The sequence below is a fragment of the Vicugna pacos genome, chromosome 6 (assembly GCF_048564905.1).
Source record: "Vicugna pacos chromosome 6, VicPac4, whole genome shotgun sequence".
In the NCBI taxonomy this organism is placed as follows: domain Eukaryota; kingdom Metazoa; phylum Chordata; class Mammalia; order Artiodactyla; family Camelidae; genus Vicugna; species Vicugna pacos.
The window spans coordinates 9,826,125-9,848,806 of record NC_132992.1 but is presented as its reverse complement, the minus strand read 5'-3'; the positions used below and the strand labels follow the sequence as shown (position 1 = coordinate 9,848,806).

At 47.5% G+C, this 22,682-nt stretch overlaps 2 protein-coding genes across 2 annotated transcripts in view; one reads left to right on the top strand and one right to left on the bottom strand.

Annotated features, from left to right (window-relative positions):
• LOC116277994 (uncharacterized) overlaps positions 1-22,682 on the bottom strand; it is a 246,210-nt gene that overhangs the window by 131,426 nt on the left and 92,102 nt on the right. The window contains exons 2-4 of the mRNA XM_072962343.1: positions 12,243-12,346; positions 9,892-9,976; positions 9,055-9,106 (exon numbers count right to left, since the gene is read on the bottom strand). The gene's annotated coding sequence lies outside the window, so the exon portion shown is untranslated. The remainder of the gene's footprint in view (positions 1-9,054; positions 9,107-9,891; positions 9,977-12,242; positions 12,347-22,682) is intronic.
• Positions 1-22,682, top strand: part of LIPC (lipase C, hepatic type) — a 150,072-nt gene that overhangs the window by 40,789 nt on the left and 86,601 nt on the right. The window lies entirely within an intron of this gene.

The following is a 22,682-nucleotide window of genomic DNA, read 5'->3' as shown; positions in this document are numbered from 1 at the left end:
TGTCTTTCTAGGACTTCACCATTGCAATTTTCCCAAGTGAAGAAGTAGATGTTTTTAAGAGTACACCTGATTCATAGAAGTAGAAAATTAGAAGGGATCCTGGAGAACATCCAGTCCAACTCATTTATTCCACTAAGAAGGAAACAGAAACTCAGGAGGCCAAGCACTATACCCAAGGGCGCAGAGCTGGGTGGACCCTGGTCTCCAGCAGAGGTGACACCCAGGCCTGGTACCCCCTTACTCAGCATCTAAGCCCTATCAAAAGGAGCCCGGAGGCTCACTGGCAGGTAGGCTGAGCAGTCCTGGGCTTCAGAGCATGGCCAATTTCAATCCTCCCTCAAGTTTACCCATGGAAGCAAGAGCACCCACAAGGCACCCATCTTATTATATGTGACCTGGCTTCTCCTCTGTAAACCACACACCTGGAATAGCTCCCTCAGTGCATGGGACCACTCGCTCCTCACCTGTGGTGGATGAGACCTGCAAAGCTGTCTTCTCCATAAAGCCTTTCTTTGACTAAGGTCATGTCATTTCGTGATCAGTCATTTTCACTGTTATTACCTTTACTTGCCAAACCAGCCAGATAATTTTATTTGGTAATCAGAAGGGCTAAAAACACTGGCTTGGTCATTTTTTCCATATAAATTTGACCAAACTACATATAAAGTGGGGTTTTTTTTAATTTGGGGGGGGTTAAGTAATTAGGTTTATTTATTTATTTTTAACAAGGTACTAGGGATTGAACCCAGGACCTCATGCATGCTAAGCACTCGCTCTACCATTGACCTATACCCTCCCCCTAAAGTGGGGATTTTCATCTTTCATCTAAATACCTAGCAGCCCCTGTGACTCACACAATTCCTTTTCCTCTCCCTCCTGGACCAAAGCCCGTGTCTTCATCCTGCCACTGATGCTGACTACTTGGGTATTTTCTGCACACCTCTCTGTGTACATGCCATGTTGTTAACCTTAAATTATAAGTTACTGGAGTACAGAGAACATATAAGTTTATGCTTTTTCTGATTGGGAACATCTATAGCTGGAAGATTAAGAAATACATTTTCATGAGCTGGGGAATAACAAAAATTAAATGGCAAAAGTCCTTGCTGTCCCCAGTAGTTGGAAAGCTTTAAAAAAAAAATAAGTACCTATTTCAGAGTTTTACTACTACAGAGACAGGTGAACTTCTAGAGGAAAATTTGTACCTGTATACCTCGTGCCATGCTTCTTAAAAGAATAAAAGTTTAAATGGGATCATCTCCTGAACAAACTAAATATGAAGTTCACAAACTGACCATTAAAGTTTGGAAATGGACTTCCCTGAGCATGGTGGGCATGTGTGATGGTTCAACCAACAGCATAGCGTTCCCACCATGTCCTCCACCTTGCGTAATTAAAGCGTAACCTGGGGAGATGAAGGCAAACAACAAGAACCACTGGCATTGTTCTTTAGATCAGTGTCCACTCTAACTAGTGTATATGTCATTGTTATCATTCATAGCAGAGAGATTGTCCTCATCCCTGGCTCTTTCCTCCAAGTCAAAACATCTGCGGTGACACCTTCCAAAGAATGTCCCATTCAAGGCTTTCCCACCTAGTCTAAACCCTCAGTCTTGGATGCTTTCAGCTTTTAGAACAGCTTTCCACCAGAGCTGAAAAACGCTCTTGGTTCATTTCCCCTTGAGAAAAGCTCAGAAGCCAAAGAAGTCCCTATTTCCAAGCTCTTCCCAGTAGAATTGGAGTCACCCTTATGCCCCAGGGATTACACACAGAGGACCACCATCTGCATTCCAGTACACTCCGTCCCTTGTCCTCGACCCCACAGTCCTAAAAGAATGAGGATAAAGGAGATTTCAGCACCTTCTGAAAAAAAGCCCCTTGTCAACCATCTCCCTGATCTTTAGGAGATGATTTAATTTGCGCATTAGCTCAACCCCAAAGCCTGCCATCAATAATACCATTCAGGTCCTTATGTCCATGGCTTTATTATTTTTCTAATGAATATTTAAGAGGAAAAGGTAATAGATCATAGAATGCTGAGAAGACTATAAATTTCCCTTTGCCTGTGGATGCAATACATTCTAGACGGGAAGGATGGTGGGGGAGCTGGCTTCACATTTTTTAGGTGATATTTCTATTTTCTACTTTGGCTGAGACAAAGGGAGCTATCAGTCACTGAAAGCCAATGCCCTAGCAGACTCAAGGTGGGGCAGTCCTCTCTCAGCACAGGAAGACTGCTGGGAAGTCTTGTTAAAAAATCTAGTGGCCAACCTTTGACCTTTCCCAGTGAGCAGGAAGTGATGCAGAAAATGTCTTATTAGAGACCCTGCTTTGGATAATCCCCATATAGAGGGTAAATATTTGCTGGTGAGGTTGTATTTTAGTCCTTTGCTAAGTTTAAGTGAAGCTATCTTTTCAAAGCCTTTGGAGAATTGGATTCATTGCTTTTTTCCCCCTCTTTGGGGTCTCTTTTAGAGATTTAACTATAAATATATGCACACATAAACCAAATAAAACCTACAAAGACATAACAAGTCCCAGGTCTGGTCCAGGTTTTCAGGAAATTAGCAGTTTCTGGAGGAAAGTCCCACCCACTCCTAAAAATGGAAAATATAAACAAGATGACAGTCTACCAGCAAACAGATGTTTTGTATCCCCTCAAGTCAGATAAATAGATTTTTATATTTAGGAGAAAACAAATAAGCATTTCCCCCAGTGTGGGCTTGGCTTGGCCCACACTGAGGGAGGAAAGCAGCCCCGGTTCTGTGCACTGGATAAGCCACAGCCCCTGATAAGCCACACCCCTTCCCAAGGCCGCCTGCACTGTAACAGACTCTGCTCAGTTTACCTGCTGGGGAGGGACTGCTACCCTATTGCTATCATAGGGCCTCTGAGGCCCTGTGCAAACGACACACTTCCTCCTTGCTGTAAAGGCCCTGGGCGGCCCCTGGTGGGGCTCCTGGGTTCCTCTAAGATCAGAACAACAGACAGACGTGGGAGCAGTGGGCTCACACCTGACAAGAACTGGCCCCTCCGATTTTCCTAAGAAGGGGTTCATCCTGAGGGCTCCCCTGCAAGGCTGCGCAGGTCCTGCCCCTCTGCTTTCATGCCTTCCATTGGGTGTCTGAGTGCGGCCCCTTGGGGTCTGCTCGGGAAGTCTTTTCAACTCCTAATGAGCATCATTCAACCAACTCTAAAACGCCCAAAATCACTCAGCTCCCAGCACCTTGGCCCACGAACAGCCTGGCTTCTGTCTTTGAGGATGTTGAAAACGTATTTCTGAAACGAGGGCTTGGCCTCTCGCTGGAGTTCTAACTCTGGATGTAAAGCAGTGAGGTAGAAGCTTTGGGGAATTCAGAACACAGAGGACAGCTCGTGGGGAAGGGGGTTGCTGAGCCCTCGGGGTGACTAGGGGTGTAAAGTGGAAAGGAAAGGAGGGGTCAAGTGGGAGCAGCGTGTACAGACAGTCTTGGTGGGCTCTTGGGGCCGGGGCCACCCACGTGACCAGAGAGAAGGGGCTGCAACACTCCAGAGCCCCACGCTCTGTGCCAGACACACTACCACGCCCTTCCCGTAGTCTATGACCCCATCTCCCACCCTCACCCAGCCTACGAGGAGCTCTCATAACATCTCTCTCAATGATTAGGAACCTGAGGCTCGCAACAGTTACCGTGCTTGCTCAAGGGCACTCAGCTAGTTAGGGGAGGGCTGGAATGCAAACTCAAAGCGACTGACAGTATGGCTCATGCAGGTCCATTTTCTGCCCTGTATCTGTGTCTCCCACGGAGGGTTTGGAGAAGCCCCGGAGCTGAGAGATTACAGAGCACCAGACGAGGGCGGTGGGAAAAACAGGACCACCTGTTACAGGGAAGGAGTCAGGATCAAGAGCAGAAGAACCCAGTACCAAACAGCTCAGAGAGGGGCATCCTCATTTAGCCCCTCTGGTCTTGGTTCTCTCATCTGTGAAGGGACAATGGGCCAGACTGGTGCATCTCTGAAAAAGGGAGCATTAAGGCTCTTGAGCAAAGAAGTGACTGCGACTTGACGCTTAAGGGGTCTGGGTTTGGGGCTGGTCCACAGGCTGGTTGCAGGGGAAGAAAGCAAGCCAGCAAGGCCAGTTTCCTAAACGGGCCGAAACCCAGATGTGAGGTGAAGGCGGCAAGACGCAGGTGCAGAGGACACGGCAGTCACTGTTGCAAAAGCGGGGTCAAAGCAAGATGCAAGAAACGCTTCAAAGGAAAAGCAAAGAGCATTCAGGGATTGCCTGGGATAATGACAGCAGTAAGTGCTAACGTCTGCAGAGAGTTCTGCCCATTACCCCGCCAAGGGCTCCTGATCTTCACAACAGCCCTGCTGCCGGATCACGGATGGTGAGGAAAGTGAAGTTCACAGAGTAACTTGCCCCCAGTGGCAGAGCCAGGATTTGAACTCAGACAGTCTCCGTGCAGAGCCCGTGTGCTTAATCCCCACGAAACCCTGCCTCTCCCTGTGTCCTGAAGGGAAGAACAGCTCTCTCACTTGGGCCTCTGCATTTCACTCACAGTGACTGATCCGAGGAAGCCTCCTCCTCTCCCTGGTCCCAATTCCCTTCAAATTCCAGATTCCAGCTTCTCCTTAAAACTCTCACCCTCCGCTCTGTCTGCCTGTCCACACCTACCTCCCACTGTCTCCCACAGTCCAGGCCTGCTCCCCGACGCCCAGAGTTTTGCCCCTTGTTCCCCCTCTTACCCATCTGACATCCACACCTCATCCACGCCGCATACCGAGTGTCAGCCCTCTGCCCCCAGAGTTAGGCCCACCTCTCCTTTGCTTCTATCACCAATGTACCTATTTCTTGCATGTATCACACTGTATTTATTGTATTCTTTGCTTGTTAATATTTCCACCCTCCCTATAAGATTGTGAGCACTTAGAAGGCAGAAAGAGGCTGAGTCTTAGTCCAGTCTGTGCACAGTGCATGGTACATAGTAGGTGCTAGATAACTGCTGTTGAGTAATTTAACATAATTGATTGCATAAATGAATGAACAACTGGGTCTAGGAGAGGGGTCCTTCTGCCTCCAACCCGTCCCACTAAAGAAATTCACATCTAGTGTTTATCGTAAAGGCTCTTTGTGTCTGTCTTAAAGAGTTGATATCACTGGTCTGCTTTCTGCCTTGTCTGTAATCCATTCCACTGGTTTATGGTCACACACATACACACACGCACACGCATACACACACACACACACATTTCTTCCCTGAGTGGACCCCAGACCAAAGCCAAGGAAATAAGCGTTCCTCCCTCTGTTCTGTTCCCACTCAAATTAATTCTAAGCACAAGAGGACAGAACCCAGGCCCTGCAGGGATAAGCCAGCTGTGCCCAAGACACTACCTCAGAGGTAAGGCTCCGTGGAGCAGGGTAATTGCCAGTCTGATTTTCTCGCCTGCAGTTCTTGGCTTCCTCCTCCTCTGTAGGAGAGGCACACCTCTGGCTCAGAGGCCTTCCAGATCATCCTGCCCTCTCAGGTTGTCTGAGGGAGCCCACCGGCCTCTGCAGGCCCAGGCAGAGGGAGCAGACCCGCGGAACCACCGCAAGGACCAGCGCCCGCCCCTGCACTGGGCCCGGCCTGCCGAGACAGGGCAGCGGGGTTGTCTTGGTGCTCATCAGCACCTGCACAGCTCTGAGTTATTCCCATGGTGCTAAGTAGCCCCCAGAACACTGCAGACTCAGCCTGGCTTTTGAAGTCCTTGCTTTTGCAGGAGAATCCAAGAAATTGATTCCAAGTCTTCCCTCCCAGCAGGGACCCCAGTGGAGCAGCTCTGGGGCCAGCTGCCTGGTACAGGGTGAAAGCCAGGGACCAGCTCCCCCGGTGATGCATGAGCCCCACACTGGCAAAGGGCCTCCCTGTCTGACTGCTTTGTTCTTGTCTTCTGTGGATGACCGAGGGGGCAGGGAAATCCCATGTCATGTACCCCAGGGTCCTGACCGCTGCTTGCTCAGCACAAAGAATGCTGGCGGGGCCTGAGTCTGGGTTCCAGCAGCAAAGTGCTCTGTGACCTGGGAAAGGGGCTCAGACCCCCTGAACACTGATCTCTAGTGCCTGCCCCACCTCCGCAGTGGAGAGAACCATGAGGACATATGTGAGTGGACTCGGAAGGAGAAAGAAGCGTGTCAGTGTGACTCAGTGGGTCAGAGAAAGCTGTCTGTGCTCTCCCTACACTCAGATGGTTTGGAGAGAGGGACAGAAGCCAGACCCTCGCCCCCACAGCTGACTGTCAGGAAGGCTCCAAAGAGCTGGTTCCTCCCTGCTGCCTGCCAGCGAAGTAACCATGGAAGACAGAGAGCAAAGGAGACTCCTGGGCTGTGGCTCCCCTGGGCCCTGAGCAGGTGCCACCACTGGTCCACATCAGGCAGGAGCTTGGGGACCAAGAGGAGAGAAGGGAGGTGCTGAGTGTCTGGGTCCACATTTCCTTACAACCTACACAAGCAAAGCCAGGTGTTGGGTGGGGTTTGTAGCATCCACTGAACACACAGAGACTCCTGGTTTTTTAAATATGTCTGATCAGGCCCTGTACCAGGTGCTCTGTGTGTGAGAGAAGAGAGAAAAGTAAGGAAAGGTGGTAGTTACAATTTTTAATCCACTGAAAGCATGGCAGGAACTGGCCCAGAAACATCACCCCCTCACCCACACCACACTCCTTTACTTCTCTGCTTATTACAGTTACACACACACATACACACACACCAGCGTCCTTTACCCTTTCTCTCAGGATGCGCAGAGGCCGTTTTGTCTCAGGGCCAAAGATGGCATCCTGGTCTCCCCAGGGGGCAGTCAGATCCCCCCAAGCCTCATTACACCATTTGACCTGAGGAGGAGTTTAAACTGACCAACCCACCAACCAGCAAACACCCGTCTTTTATTGCCTTATTATTTCATTTCTCCCCCCGTCTCCCCTTACTCCTTCACTTGATTCAAATGGTGGTCTCCCTCCACTTTGCTCCTCTGAGCTCATGTCTGTCAGCTTTCACCCACTTGCTAAAGTCTGATTCAGGCCTCACGCCCTACCCCTAGAGGCTTCTGATACCCCCTTTTCTCTGAATACTGTGCTATTTGCAGCTAACTTGGTTTTTTCTTTTTTGAAGTATATTTGATTTACAATGTTGTGTTAGTTTCTGGTGTACAGCATAGTGATTGAGTTATACATATATATTCACATATACTTTTTTCATTATAGCTTATTATAAGATACTGAATATAGTTCCCTGTGCTATACTGTAGGACCTTGTTGTTTATTTTATATATAGTAGTTTTTATCTGCTAATCCCAAACTCCTAATTCAGCCCTCCCTTGCCTCCCCTGCCTGGTAACCATAAATTTGTTTTCTATGTCTGTCAGTCTGTTTCTGTCTTGTAAATAAGTTCTTTGTCTCATATTTTTTAGATTCCACATGTAAGTGATATCATATGGCATTTTCTTTCTCTATCTGACTTACTTCACTGAGTATAATAATCTAGGTCCATGCATGTTCTGCAAATGGCATTGTTTTATTATTTTTATGGCTTAGTAGTATTCCATTGTATAAATATACCACAACTTTATCCAGCCATCTGTAAGTGGACATTTAGGTTGCTTCCATGCCTTAGCTATGACAAATAGTGCTGCTGTGAACATTGGGGTGCATGTATCTTTTTGCAGATTAGAGTTTTCTCCCAGTATGTGCCCAGGAGTGGGATTGCTGTATCATATGGTAAGTCTATTTTTAGTTTTTTAAGGAATCTCTGTACTGTTTTCCATAATGACCTCACCAAACTACAGTCCCATCAACAGTGTAGGAGGGTTCCCTTGTCTCCACACCCTGTCCAGCATTTATTATTTGTGGACTTTTTAATGATGGCCATGCTGACCGGTATGAAGTTATACCTCTTTGTAGTTTTGATCTTCATTTCTTTGATAATTGCAGTTAAATTGTTTTGAGCCCTTAGGGCACCAGGCATCATGCTTAAACCCCAGGCCTGAACCATTTTCTTTCATCTACCCAATAATCTTATGCTCCTCATTCATCAGATGAGGAAGCTAAGGTTCAAAAGACGACATAACTCATTCAGGATCACACAGCTAGTCAGTGGCAGGACCAGGATTCAGACCCAAGAATCCCGACTCTAAGCCAATGTGGTGATGTGCAAAGAGAGTGGCTTTCCAGTCCACAGACCAGAGTTTGTATTTGGGTTCCAACACTGCCCACTTGGGGAAGTCCTAATGCTCTCTGAGCTCCAGCCTCTTCATGTAAGCACATCAGCTGTGGTCAGGATGAAAGGAGGTGTGCCCCTTTCCTGGTCTGTCCCAGACTTTAACACTCATTCTAATGCCTTGTCCTTTCTGACCAGTTGTCTCACTGGAAAACTAGAGATCAGCCCCTTCAGTGGGATATTTAAAGTTTAAGTTCTGGGTTCCTACAACCTGGAGACCTACTCCCAGGGAAAGTTCTGTAAATATTTTAATTGGCTAATTGAAGTCTTTATGGGGGTGGGTGGAATCAGGTTTATTTAATCATTTGTTTATTTATTTACTTAATGGAGGTACTGGGGATTGAACCCAGGACTTCATGCATGCTAGGCACGTGCTCTACCACTGAGCTATACCCTCCCCCTTAACTGAAGTCTTTAAAAGGAAGCTTTATCAAAAACATTTTTGCCACTGTAGAGGTCTATGTCCCAGACCAAGTCAAGCTTGCAAAATCTGCTCTGCTCTTTCCCAGTCCCCCGCCCCACCCCTCTTCACCTCTCTCTTGCTGTGGTGAACCCACAATGCAACAGCCCAGCCTGACTCTAGCTTTGTGCCCACTGCTCACCTTCAAGCTATAGTACCTACCCTCTTGCCCCAACTCCTGTAACCCATCTGAGCCCCTGCCATCAGCCTGGGTCAGCCACACTCCTCCTCTCACCCGGAAAGAGAGGAAAACCCATCAGGTCTCCTCTCTGCCTTGAGGGTGAGCACATAGCCATCTTCTCCAGTCCATTTCTCCAGCCCCTCTCCCGCTCTCTCCCTCAGGGACCCAGCATGGGGTACTTACCAGCTTTTCCAGTTTTCCATCAGTCCCTTAGGATTCTCAACTGTTGTCTCACCTAAGGGGGAAAAAACATCAAACAAAGGTATTCATTATCTTTGAACATTTGATTTCACAGTACATCCTGCATGACTCTCAAATATGAGGTCAATACACAGAAAATCATTTAAATTGCCTGATATTAAGCACTTCTGACCCAAAGAGTAAAAAGCTTTTTGAGTGATAGTTACATTGATACAAGAGTCACAATGACAGGTTTCCAAGATGAAAGTAATGGATCAGAAAATAGAACAGCAGAGAAAATGCAGATGAAAGGCAAATAACCCCATCTGAAACCCAAAGCTTTCATTTTGGGGAAAATATTGCCAAAAGCACTATTTTGTGTTAAATAGATCATGATGAAAGGAACACACACTTGCTGCCTCCTTGAGTTTTCATCTCCCAATAGAGGTATCCCTTTCCGGCTTTAAGTACCGCGGCTTTTGTAGTGACCGTTCCCTAGGCTGGTGATGGCGGTCATGGAAGTGCTACGGCCCCCTCGGGTGAGAGGTGCCACCTGAATGACCGCGCTGGGCCCACAGACCCCCAACTCCCCTCCCCAGGGTTAGCAGAGCCAAATACCAGCCTGCTTCCCCACACAACTGGGCTTAACAGGGCTTTTCAGTAAAAGAGAGCATAGTGACAAAACTTAACTAGGACACGCAAAGCATTTCATTTAGAGTAAGATTTAAAGACATATGAACAGAAAGCGTCTGGACCCCTGTTCTTTCGTTGCCGTGCACCGCAGCCTAAGCCGGTACGTGAGCCTCTCAGATGTGTGTAGAAGGCAATTTTTTAACTCACCTTCAACCTTCTTGGAGTTGATTCTAGAACTTTCAGTGGCTTCACCAGGCACCCAAACAGGTGGGGGGCCTTTCTTCTACTTTACCTTTAAAGCGGAAACAAAAGAATATTACTGTTGCTGGTTTGCTCCGGAGTGAAGAAAAGCCCAATTACTGCAGCCCTGTCACTTCTCTGGGCATTTGGAGTTTCTGTGTCTCGTCCCTCTGGGGACCAGAACAGTCTCTGTCATGCATGCCCCACATTTGCCCATGTTGCTCCCATCCTTCCAACCAGAAAATATCAATTCCCTCTACTCTACTGCCTCCCTAACCTCAGCTCTTTGCCCTCCGGAGCAGGATGTGCCCACTGATTGATTTATATTTGCTTTACAATTTATGCTTATTTATTCCAATGGTTTTTACACCTGGCTTTCTGACACAGGCTGCTCTTACACAGTCCAGATGAAGGTTAAGATTTTGAAAAGCACATTTAGAAAGAGTTCCATGAAATTCCGCATGAAAGTGGGAAAGGTTTTCAATGGGAGATTAAAGTGACCAATGAAATAATTATTATAGGAAATTACTGAATGCAGGGCTGGGCTGGACAGAAGAGACAAAGCCCAAAAGTCCAACGAAGGAGCAGGGGTGAGGGGTGAGCCCAGCGGCATCATGGATCAGATCTTTAAAGGGTGGAGTTCAAAGAGGAAACAGTGAGCTGGAGGGAACAGGAGAAGAGCTTGGGCCAGGCATTCAGGCGCCTGGGAAATCAGCAAGTGCGGGAAGGCTCAGACAAGCCTTGGGGACCCAGGGACCGGGAAGTTAGAGTCAGAGAATGCAGTCATCAGCAATATCACATCCAAACAGTGCCAAGCTCTCTGTCCTCTCATCTTCTCTACTCTCTGTGTTGTGTGGTCAAACTAGGTACATACAGGTTCCACGAAACTAGACAGAGACACAGAGCCCTTGACGTCTGTCGCTTCTAATTAACACAGAGGCCAAGGTGTTAGATATTCTGTTGTGTATCTAAAAATCCTCTGAAGTTCTATCAAGCCCCATCTCCTAATGATTAAATGCCAGTTCTAAAATATAGAGACTTGTTCCCAAAGTCAACAGATGTTTGGGCTGTCATCATTATGCCTGTTCCAAACTCATTTGTGATTACACTGTGAAGTCCTGTCTGCGTGATTTATTAGAAATCGCTTACATAAGATAATTTGGAAAATTATACCAGTCAGGAGGTGTCTATCCAGCTCAATGATTTGTCTTTTACAGCAACACAATCCAGCATTTTGTAGGAGCATTTGATCAGCCTTCCATCTCATCAACCTAGAAACGTTCTAGAAATTCCCCACCCTCTTTAAGGTGGCCTTTATCAGATAGCTTATTGTTATGAAAGGTAGACTAATGCTTCCCATCTTGGATACACTGCATTCTCTAATTAGCTATAGGACATTCAACAAGCCACTTAGCTCTCTGGATCTCAGTTTTCTCACATATTAAAATTAACCAATAGACTACACTATTACCATGGCCCCTAAATGCTAAGGATCTAAAGTTATTTTAAATGCTTTGTCAGCTTTCTCGACCAAACTGACATCACAGGTGAGAAACAGGCTGCAAAGACCAAAATCTTTCTCACGTTTATGCAGAGAGAAGGAAATTTTCCAACCCTTTTAGGTTCTTCTGGTCAGTCTAAGAATTAAATTGACAGGAGACGAACTAACAGGAGAAAATCAAACAAAAGTTTCATAACATGTATACATGGGAGAGACCCAAAAAAACTGAGTAACTCGCCAAAATGGCCAAAGTCTTCACCTTAAAAACTATCTTTAAATGTGAAGATGAGTATATGCACATGTATGTATGACTGGGACATTATGCTGTACACCAGAAATTGATGCATTGTAACCAACTATACTTCAAAAAAAAAAAAAGAAAAAAAACTGTCTTTAATAAAGACAAAAGGGGAGGTTGTAGTTAGTGGTCTGGGACTTCAAAGGGGAGGAAGGCAAGTTACATGAAGATGGAAAAGCAAATGTTTGGTAAACGAATGTTGACTGAACCACACAGAGACAATGGGACATAGAGGGGACACTGATCTCTAGGATCTGTGCAGTTTCCCCACCACAATTAGCCTGTATTCTTCATAGAGATCTCTGTTGAGTAGCTCTGTTCTGGAAACAGGCCCTCTATCCAAATTCTAGGCAGTTAGGGGGAAAGTCAAGGTTTCTTCCTGAATCTTTAGGGCCTTGATTATTTTCAACTCAAAATAATCTGCATGCCAAAGAGACATTTTGGGGTGGCAAGTTTTGCTTCCCTACAATACCCATTAGATCAGAGCCAACCACTTCATACGTTGTTTGGGTTACTTACTGCTAAACACATCGTGACTTTGTCCATATTGAAGTTCATCTGCTACTTTTCTGCCCATTCACAGGGTCCCAGTTCATCATTACCAGCAGCGAGCATCTTACCTCCTAAAATGAATGTGAATTCTTTCTTATCTTTCCAGATCTAATAAAACTCTTATATGGTAGTTACTGCAGTTACTAAGGAAAGTCACTTTTCACATCTCTTCATTCAGAATATTATCTCAATTTTTGTGGTGACTTTATTCTAATGAATAACAGTTCAAGTTTTCAAAGCACTTTTTAGACATCCATTGCCTTATCTGACCCCTCGTACCAATCCCATTTCTTGTTTTTTATAAAGCAATTTGTTACCTAACATTCTTACCCGTGTGTGATAGTTGTAACAACTTTTTTCCGAATAGACTTTGGCATGAAATGTTATCAGATTGTTTCTGATAGTTGAATTTTTTTCATTCATTGTATTCCTACCCAAATGCTTGCTGACTTTGGGAACGAAATCTGGTGGACCTGTGAAGCGTGCATCCAGCTGCCAGAGGGTCACTGGAACGAAGAGCTGCAATGGCCTTCAGTGACCATCTGTCTCACCCGCCCCCGAACATGGAATCGCGTTCCCCGTGACCAAAAGGCACTCAGCTCTCAGGGGCTTCCTGGTCTGAGGTGCAGAAACTTTGACTATAGGCTCCTTATCTCTGTAAGCTCCCCTGAGTTGCTCCTGAGCGCACAATTTCTGATTTGCATGTATCAGGGTCCTCTTGATGGGTTTTCTTGGTCCCCTCGTGTAAAGCCCGTTTTTCTTGCTTCAGAGATGCCCTTTCCCCAAGATGGCTGCTTTGACTTAACGAATCCGCTGCAGTGTTTGTGATCTGCTGCCACGTTTTCTGGGAGGCAGCTTTCCTGGGCTTCAGGCAGCCTGCGGCAGAGGCCTCTGGTCTTCCCACCGGCTGTTTGCTCTGCTCCTTTTTCCTCCTAATTAATGCCTACGTCTTATCTGAGTGGCCCGTTCTCAAACAGAGTTACTGAGTGATTGATGTGTTTTGTTGTGTTTTTTTTCCGGAACCCCTCCCAGTCTGCCCAGACTTGAATTAATTGGGGTTTGCTCACTGTTGCGGAGTGATTCACCCACCAGGTATCCCTTACAGCAAACCCTGCTCAGCACTTACAAAGAACACAGCTTGAGACTGTTTGGCAAGTCTTAACATTCACAGGGTTTCCAACCGAGGGTCAAGGATGGTTCAGCGGCTGAGAGCCTGGCCTCTGCGGTCAGCCCAAACTGCCTCTGACACAGTGCTCTTGAGGCACTGAAGCTTCCTAAACTTCAGTTTCTGAGCCTATAAAATAAGAATAATAGGACCTACTTTATAGAAATGTTGAGGAAATCAACCAAAATAATATATCAAAAATGCTCAGTACCTGATCAATACCCAATGAGAGTATCTGCAATAAATGAGTATCTCACCTCCAGATTATAGATGAAAACACTGTGTTCAGAGAGGTCACACAGCTCACCCCACGCCACACAGCCTGTGCATGAGCCACAGCAAAGCCAGGACCTGAATCCTGGTCCTCTGCCTCTTAGACTCACACTCTTTCCACTTCTCCAGCAACACCTCTCAGAGTTAAGACCTGCGTCCTCTACAACGGTGGTCCCCAGACCCACTGCATCAGCATCACCCGGGAACTTGTCAGATTTGTCAGTTTTGGGGTCCCAGACCCAATGGATTAGAAACTCTGGGGATGGGGCCCAGCAATCCAGGCTCTAGCAAGCCCTCCAGGGGACTCTGATGCAAGCTCCGGTTTGAGAACCACTGCTTTACGGAATAATAACATGTCTCTTGAGACGGGTGGTCCTCAAATCCTGGTGTGATCCCCAACATGAGTTAACCCTTCCAGCCCTGTGACAGTATCCTTACCAGGAATTTGTTTTTAAAAATGTGGAGTGGTTCTCACCCCTGGGCACACGCTGGAATCACCCAGGGAACTTTTAATATAACACAAAGGCCCTCCCCAGAGCAGTTAGCATTCAGTTCTGGACTGAGAACTCCAGAACCATGGAGGTGCCCCGCACAGACTCTGCTGGGCTGGGAACATTTTCACCACATGAAGGCTTGTGTGCTTTACAATCCACTACCGCTAAATTGGTTTCTTTCCTTCCTGTGAACCTTGGGTCCTCTGCCTGGGTAAGCCCTCCACCTCGTGCCCACTTATTTGCACAGCTGCTACGGTTCCCGCCGAGGTGTTTACTTAATATGTCTCAGCTGAGCCTCTCCTGTCCACACCCAGGGTTGTCCTGCTTGATCTAAAGAGGAAATGACAAGGGATGATAAACATTAAACACTGACTCACTACCATTCTTATTTTCCTTCTAATAACTTAGAAGGGATAAGGGAATATTGCTGTAGGAGCATGTTGGCATATTAAGGATCCTAAGCTTACTCCCTGGCCCACCAGGGTCACAACCACACACACAGCACTGGTTACTAAGAGGGACCAGGGGGTAATTCTTTCTCACCCTCACATTGGATGGGCGCATCTGGCTTGTGCCCAAGGCCATCATGAGGCCAGGTCACACCCAGGTATGCCTGACTATGCTATTAATAAAAGAGGAAGGGGGTCATTTCAGTTTGGGTTTGACTAAGAAGGGTGAGTGTTTTGGGTGACTCTGAAACACCCCACTCCCACCCCCACCCTCCAACATCGGCAGAGGGGAGCTGGACAGCCAGAGAGAGCAGGGCAGCAGCCAGAGGAAGCATCCCCTGCAGTCCCAGCTACTCGGACCCAACACCTCGACCAAGGATGACCCCGCCCTGGCCAGGGCCCCAGTCCCTGAGCACAGGGTGTCAGCTCAGAGCAGAGAAGGCTGCTGGGAGCATGTGGTTCTGGCATTTCCAGTGCACGTGGTGCTGGGGTGGGTTTTATGTGACCAGAGAGAGGCGGGAAACACTGACGAGAAATCGGAGATCTGCCAGAGAGTCGGAGATGAGCCACAGGAAATGCTTTTGTCTAAAAATATGCCATTTCTGAAAGGAAAACAGTCATTAGAGGGTGTGAGAAGCCCCCGTGGTGAGGAAAGCAAAACAGTACGGCTCACTGGGAGGCCAGTGGAGCAACAGAGCGGCCCATTACCCACCCACTTCCTGTGCGATTAGCGAGACTTCAGGAGGATGAAAAGCAAGCAGACAAAATGACAACCCACAGACAGAACTCCAGGGGAAATGTCTGGGGACGGCATCCGAAGATGCAGCCGGTAGGTGGGAGGAGAAGAAGCTGTTCCAGTTAATACTTTTCTCACGTCAGCTGGTTCAGCTATAGACTCGGTGATGGCTTCCTGCGTACTTCCTTTATGTCAAGTGCAGGGAGGGGCTCTGCCTGCATCGTCTCCTACCTTCCTTTCAACAACGCTGAGGAGGAGGAACGTGACTTGTCCAAGGTCACAGAGCTACTAAGGGATAAAGATGGACTTCAGCCCAGGTTCCCTGACCCCAGATCTCTCACTCACTCCTGTGTACAAGACTGCCTCCCATAGGATGAAGGGTCCTGGCCCTCCCCAACCTCAACACGCCAGGGCCAGGCCATCCAGTCTTTCTGGTGGACTACAGCCATCTGACATTCTCTCTATGTCTCACGGTGAAGCAAATCTGGTTAAAACAAAAATCGTCACCTTTTTGATTCCTGACCCGCTGTCAGCTAAAATGCATTGCAGCTACACTAGATCCATCTACTGACCCAGGAATGGCGTAGCCTTGGATGGGGAGGGTAACACTTAAGCCACCTAATCTGAAGTCCTTCTATATCCATTGTGAGGATATCCTCTGCTGGGAGGTCCAGGGACTGGGGCAGGGAGCGTGGGGACCTTAGGTGGAGGAGGTGGGGACCCCTTCTCTGGGGGCATCCTGACTGCTAGGGAGCACATCCCCTGTGCTAAGAGCAGGAAAAAGTGTGGACAATTTGACACCATCCTGTAGACAAGGAAACAAAGTCCGCCTTATGCTGATCCCAGGCCTGCCTCCTTTTGGCTGTCACTCGTGTCAGAGTTTGGCATTCAGGGACACAAAGAGCTCAGTCTCCTCCGTGAAGGCGTGAAAGGTCATTGCGAGGGTAACAGCTTCCTCAGACTCTCTTGGTCCCTCCACCCAGGCTAAGCACCCACGAGTCCTCAGCTCCACTCTCATATCCTCAAGGACACAAAGTCACTCGCACACTGGGACAGCCAGAGCGGGCTGGCAAGTCTCCAGGTCCCAGGGACTCAAGGCCTCAGTCCAGCGGCCAAAGCGGAGAGGTGCCCATCTCTGTCTACTGAACTGCCCCGGCTGAGGAAAGCAGTGATCTCTCAAACACCACATCTAATGGCCCCTTCTCAGTTCTCCCTTGTTATTCCTTCCCGAGTCGGGGCGCTGGAAGTCAGTGTGGACGCTCTCTCTCCCTCACTCTGCACCAGCCAGTCACTAAGTCCAGCCGACCTTCACTCGCTGACCTATCTCACCACCTCCCTCCCCTACATCCCTGTCGCTGCTGTCCTCTTCACACCCTGACTCCCCCTTCCCTGCACTCCTGCTCCAGGCCCTTAGCAGGTCACCCTCTCCCATCCACCCTTCACCCTGAAATCCTAGTGATCTGCTGATGAGGCAGAGTCAATCATGTTTCTTCCCTGCTTAACATCCATCAAATGGCTCTTCATGGCCTCTGGAGAAAACACAACTTAGCCTGGCCACCAAGGCCCTCCCCCCTCCCCCCGCCTGCTCACTGGCCATCACCAGGGACCTACAGCCTCCTGAATATGCCCTCCTTCCTCTCCTCTGCTTGTTCTTCCTTCAAGACCCACCTCAAGTCTCTTCTCTCCATCACACCTTCCCTGACCCTCTGGCCTTCAAATCAGAGGTGACTGTCCCCCTCCCGCTTCCGTGACCACACCTCACACTCCCCCCAGCTGAGGCACCCCTGCAGCTACAATGCAACTGCTGGTTCACGTGTCTGTCTCCACCAGTGACCACAGACCTGTGAGGAGGTGGCCTCTGTGCTAAGCCTTGAGCAATAAATGACTTTACAACAAAGGGAGATGGTGAAGGACCACGTGAGCCAAATCATGGCACTTGGTCCCCATGACAGCAGCTCCCAGGCCAGGGCCCAGGCCCGGGCAGGTTTACCTGGACAAGACACTACAATAAGTACCACTGTGAGCACTTTCGGTGGACCAGGAACTGTGTGAAGCTCTTCGTCTGCATTATGTCATTTAAAGGGGCTGAGTGAGTTAATTTAAAGTGGTCAGCACAGTGCCTCACACAGGGTGAGCACTGAACAAACATTAGCAATAAAAGTGACAGATCATGTAGGGGACACTTATGCTGACAGCATGCCAAGCACAGTCCATGCATTGTCTCACTTCTCACAACAACCCTGGCAGAAGGGTATTCCTACGTGCCCCCATTTCACAGATGATGACACTGAGTCTCAGGTGGGCTACGTGATCAGCACAGAAATAAGTAATGGACTTGAGCTTCCAGCCTAGAACCGTCTGCTCTGGTGCCCAGGTTCTCCAAGTCTCTGGAACAGCAGCATGCCGGGTGGCCCCCAGAGCTCAAGCAGGAAGAAGGCCGGCTAGGTTCCCTCAGAGCAGAGCCTACTGAGATGTGCAGGGGAGACATGTGGTACGAGGAGGCTTCCTTTTCTGTCCCATTTAGTCTAATATCACATTTTACAGACTATCCTGCAAGGGATACAGTTCCCAGAAGCAATACAAGCTGGCTCCTCTTGATTTCTTCTGTGTGCCAAGAAGTTATGCCTTCCTTTGGGGCTAGCATCATGGGTGCAAGTTGGAGTCAGTCCCCTCCTTCATGCAGCTGGGTAAACTGAGGCCCAAAGAGTTACAGCGATTCACACTAAGAATCGAATACATGGGGGTTAACCCATCAGCTGGTCTGGGCCCCACTGGGCTGGCTGCATACCCAAGACAGCGGCATGGGGCCACGGAGGAGGCTTAGCTGTTGGTCTCTCAGAAGCCCTGGTTCTGCCAGGTGCTAACTCTGTGACATCTTGGACAAGTTGTTTAACCTCTCTGAGCCTCAGTTTCCCCACCTATGAAACAAAGCTGAGAGCTTCTTCTTCACAGGGCTGTGGTCAGAATCAAATGGATGGCATGTATCCGCGTGTTTGTGGGGGGGCCTATAAAATGTGCTACAGCTGCTGCCTGGTGACAGTTCAGAGGAAAGTCCATTCGGCCTTGAACTCTGTAGCCCTTGTGTTTCTGTTGGATTACACTGTGCCAAGGGTTCTTCTGCCTTCCAACAATAATCAGGCTCATTCTAACTCACTCTGTGCCCGTCAAGAGCAGCACTGTCTCAGAGCAGTCGGTCCTGCACCACAGTGGCACCACGCTGCGCTCCTAGGCAGTCAGTGTTCGCTGAGCTCTGAGTGAGCGCATCCCCACCAAGCTCCTTCAGCTTTTCCTTTTAAAGATTTTTTTCCCCTTCAACTGAAGTCCACAGGTGTTGGATGACGAAGCCAGCTGGTTGTCTGTAGCGTTTCTTCCAGGGAAGAAAGGGGCTCTGCCATCTCCTACCCCTTTTAACAAAACCTGCCTTGATTTTCTCTGCCAAGGTATATCTTAGGACGGGGTAGGTGCTTCTGAGGCTCTGTGAGTCCCGCTACAGCTGAAGAAAGAAGTGAAAGAAGGAAGCAGGGGTGAGACACCCACCACAGTCTAGGGACTGGGCCCCACGTTTCCAGAAAGCTCATCCCCAACGGACCAGCTCCTGCAGAGAGAACTGGAAATGGCTGAGAGAGAGGAGATGCAGGCGGGGCTCCCAGACATTTTACAAGCCAAAGTGCTTTTGAAATCGATTAATTTGGGGGAAAATATTCACTGTGTCATCATAAAGGGCTCAAAACTCCACACCGAGGAAAATAAAAGATTCCAAAATCATTGATAATGCATCTTCTTTAAGCTTGTAGAAGACATGTCCCTACCCTGACTACCCCTGGTGGATGTTCCCACAGACTCTCCAAGAGGGATGATGAAAAGTTGGGAAATGCCTATGTTTTCTGCTTGCTTTAATTTATGGAATTGCCCAGCTAAGCAGTGACAGAATTTCATTTTTAGCATAAAATACATGATCTCCAGGAGGGCCAGGGCTCAAGCAACAGATTTTCACACATCACTTCCCCTTGACCTATGAGGACTGGCCTGATCTTTGGGGAAAATTTGAACCACATGCCAGTCTGCAGGGATCCACGAGCCCCTCCATGATCTGATTCACCTACTTTTTCAGTCTCCTCTCACTTTCCCCACTCCAGTCAGAGGGAGCTGTACCCTATACTCTCCTCATACCCATCTGCCCAGGCTCTGGCTTTTAGCTCCTGTCCCCCAAAGGCCGGCCTCCTCCCCACAGCTCAGCATACGCAAGCCTGGCCCATCCTAAAGTCACCTCTGATAACCACCCCCACCACCTGCCTTGCTGCCGAGCTAGAAGTAATGACTGAACTCTGAGAATTAATTATAATAATAATAATAACAACTTGCATTTCTTGAGCTGAGTGCCAGGCATTTTACCCTCTAACAACCCCATCATGAAGTGTGATTTATCCCTGCCTCACAGATGAGAAAACTAGGACTTAGGGAGGTTAATGCAAGTTGCCCAAGGTCATATGGTTGGTAAGTGAAGGAGCCAAGAGTTGAACTTAGAGTCTGGTTCTAAGTTTATCACATGCCACCTCTCCCAAGGGCAATGCTTTCATGCCGTAGACTACTCCTCACCTCGTACTACTAGAATTAGTGGGCAGTGGTTTTGTAGCCTTTACAGGAATATACTTCAGTAGGCAAACACTATGCATGATTCTTTATACCTTCAACAGCACTGAGTTTTCAAGAATGAACGAATGAATGAATGAGAAAGAGAGAGAAAGAAAACATGCATCAGACTAGAGAGTTAAGGCAACTTTTATAAACATTAAAAGGATGCCATGTCAATAAAGATCCATTAAGCACCGACCATGTGGCCCACATTCTGATGGGCTCTGGGCCCCTGAGTTGAAGCCAGAGTTCACTGGACTCTCAGGTGTTCAGTGAATTCCCACCTTCCAATCTATAAGATCCCGTTGTCTATTGAGCACTGATTCCCAGTCTCCTAGCAGCTTCTCTGCTCATTATTGCTTGGCAAACAATGTGATTTATGCATGAGGCACACACATTAAGATGCAATGTAGTTATTCCAACTGTCATAACTACTAAATTGGATTGAATGGCAATGCACTAATAGTTCAAGCTCTGCAGAAAAAAAAAAAAGTCAGCCTGAAAATAATCAATTCAATGGTACTTTACAACATTGCCAGAAACAACTGTACAAACAGTAGGAAAGGTGAAGTCATGATTGTCATTTATTAACACTAATGTGTGGAGTTTGGGAGGTCTGAACCGAGATGGAGGCCACTGAAATGTGAAGCTAATTTGTCCAAACAGAATTTCTAATAAATACCTTTGATTGTTCCTTTGTCTCTATCCTTTACTAAGGATAGGCAATTAGCAGTGTTTGCAATATTGCAAGCAAATGAAATTGGGTCTCTGCCCAGCCCGCCTACGAAGGACTTCTACAACAATAAAAATAATCAATTGGATTCTTCATTTTCTGCTGGGTCCATGTGATTTCCTTAATAATGTCAATGCAGATTGTAATTTGCAGGAAAAAAATTAACACCATTTGCATGAGGCATGAAATTTTAGACCACAGAAATGTCATCTTTTCTTACAGATTGTTTTGTTATATAAGGGTATGTGGCTTGGATAACTAGAATAGACCTCAGGTCTGATGCCTAATTTGTTTTTCATAAACTGACCTGTATTTTATCTCCCAAACGGGTTTTGTGCATTTTTCCTGCTATACCTTCACTCTGCAGCGATTAGCAAGAGAATGCACCCCAATTAGAATCAGAAAACCAACATTAAACCCCCAGTTTTGCCACTTACCAGCTGGGTGACCTTGGGCAAGTCATTTAACCTCCCTGGGCCTCAGTTTGCTTCTCTGTAAAATGGGGCATACATGTATGAAAGTGCCTAGATTCTAAGTTCCCCCGTCTCCTAGGACAGGCCTGGACCACAGAAGGCATGCAGGACTTGTTGCTTAAACAAATGAGTGAACGTCCTGCATTCATCTGGCATGCTGTCAGCACAAATTAATTGTTGCTTAATAATTAAGAATCTGTTTCCCACCTCTAACACCCACCTTCTTCCTCTTGGCCCAGCAAGGTCCTTCATTCTTCAAGGTTAGCATCAAATTCTGCTTGCTCAGAGAAGCCTTCCCAAGCACACAGCAGCCAAAAGTGGTCTGACTCCCCCTGAACTACAAAGACTCGTACTGTCCATGAGCCTCACTTAGAACCTGGGCTCTCGGCTGTGTACTGTCGCCTCTCCTCTCGTAGGGATTTCTTCACGGCCCAAGTACCTCACAAGCTTCTTGAGGGGCCAGGTCCAGTGTCTTTGATTCCTGGTCATCTTTCTAGCTCCCAGTAAAGTACATGGTGCACAGTGGATGTTCCGTAAACATCCACAGACTGACTGGAGGGGGAATGCCCAGTCCCCGTGCAGAGGGGCAGATGCCCGTGGAATTCCTTGGTTCCACCCCTGCCCCGGAGAGGCCACAGCTCCAGTCCTTACAGCCCTTGCCCTGTGTCTCTAAAGACTTCTCATCCATAGAAAGTTTGCACCTCTTTGGAAAACTCTCCCTATTTCTGAAGAACCAACATCCTCCTGCCTTGTGGTGGAAGCGTAATTGTACAAAACCTCTTCAGGAAACGACATGGCAATAGCTCTCAAATTTTAAACTGCACGTACTATTTTTAAAAATCAAAGACACACCAATATCCTTTGATCCCACAATTGCATCCCTAAATGTTTATCTTACAGACTAACTGCACATGTGTGGAAGGACATACTAAGAATATTCACTGCCGGGTTATTTACAGTAGCAAAAGACTGGAAACACTTTAAATGTCCATTAACAAGGCAATGCATAAACAAACCTTGGTACATTCACAGAAGAGAAATGCGAGGCAGGCTTTCAAATGGATGAAGTAGACCTGTATGTACTGATGTGGCGTATCCTCCAAGATGTATGAGGTGAAAAAACAAGATGCCATCCAGTATGGATGGCCTAATCTAACTTTGCAAAAAGAGGGCGTGTGTACCTGTGTGCCTGCATGTGCATAAAATGTCTAGAATAGCAGCGGCTGACTCGGGACAGGGGCAGGAAGGCCTGGGGTCGGAAGAAGGAGACCTGTCGCTGTGCTCCGTATGCTGTTTGTGCGGATTAAGTTCTTCCGCAAGTGCATGCATTATTGTTCTCTTCTTTCCTTTTTTAAATTTAAATTGTATTAACTTTAATAAGGTAATACGTTCACATGTACATAATTATAAAAGGTACAAAACAGTGTGTGATTGAAAACTTGTGTCTCCCAT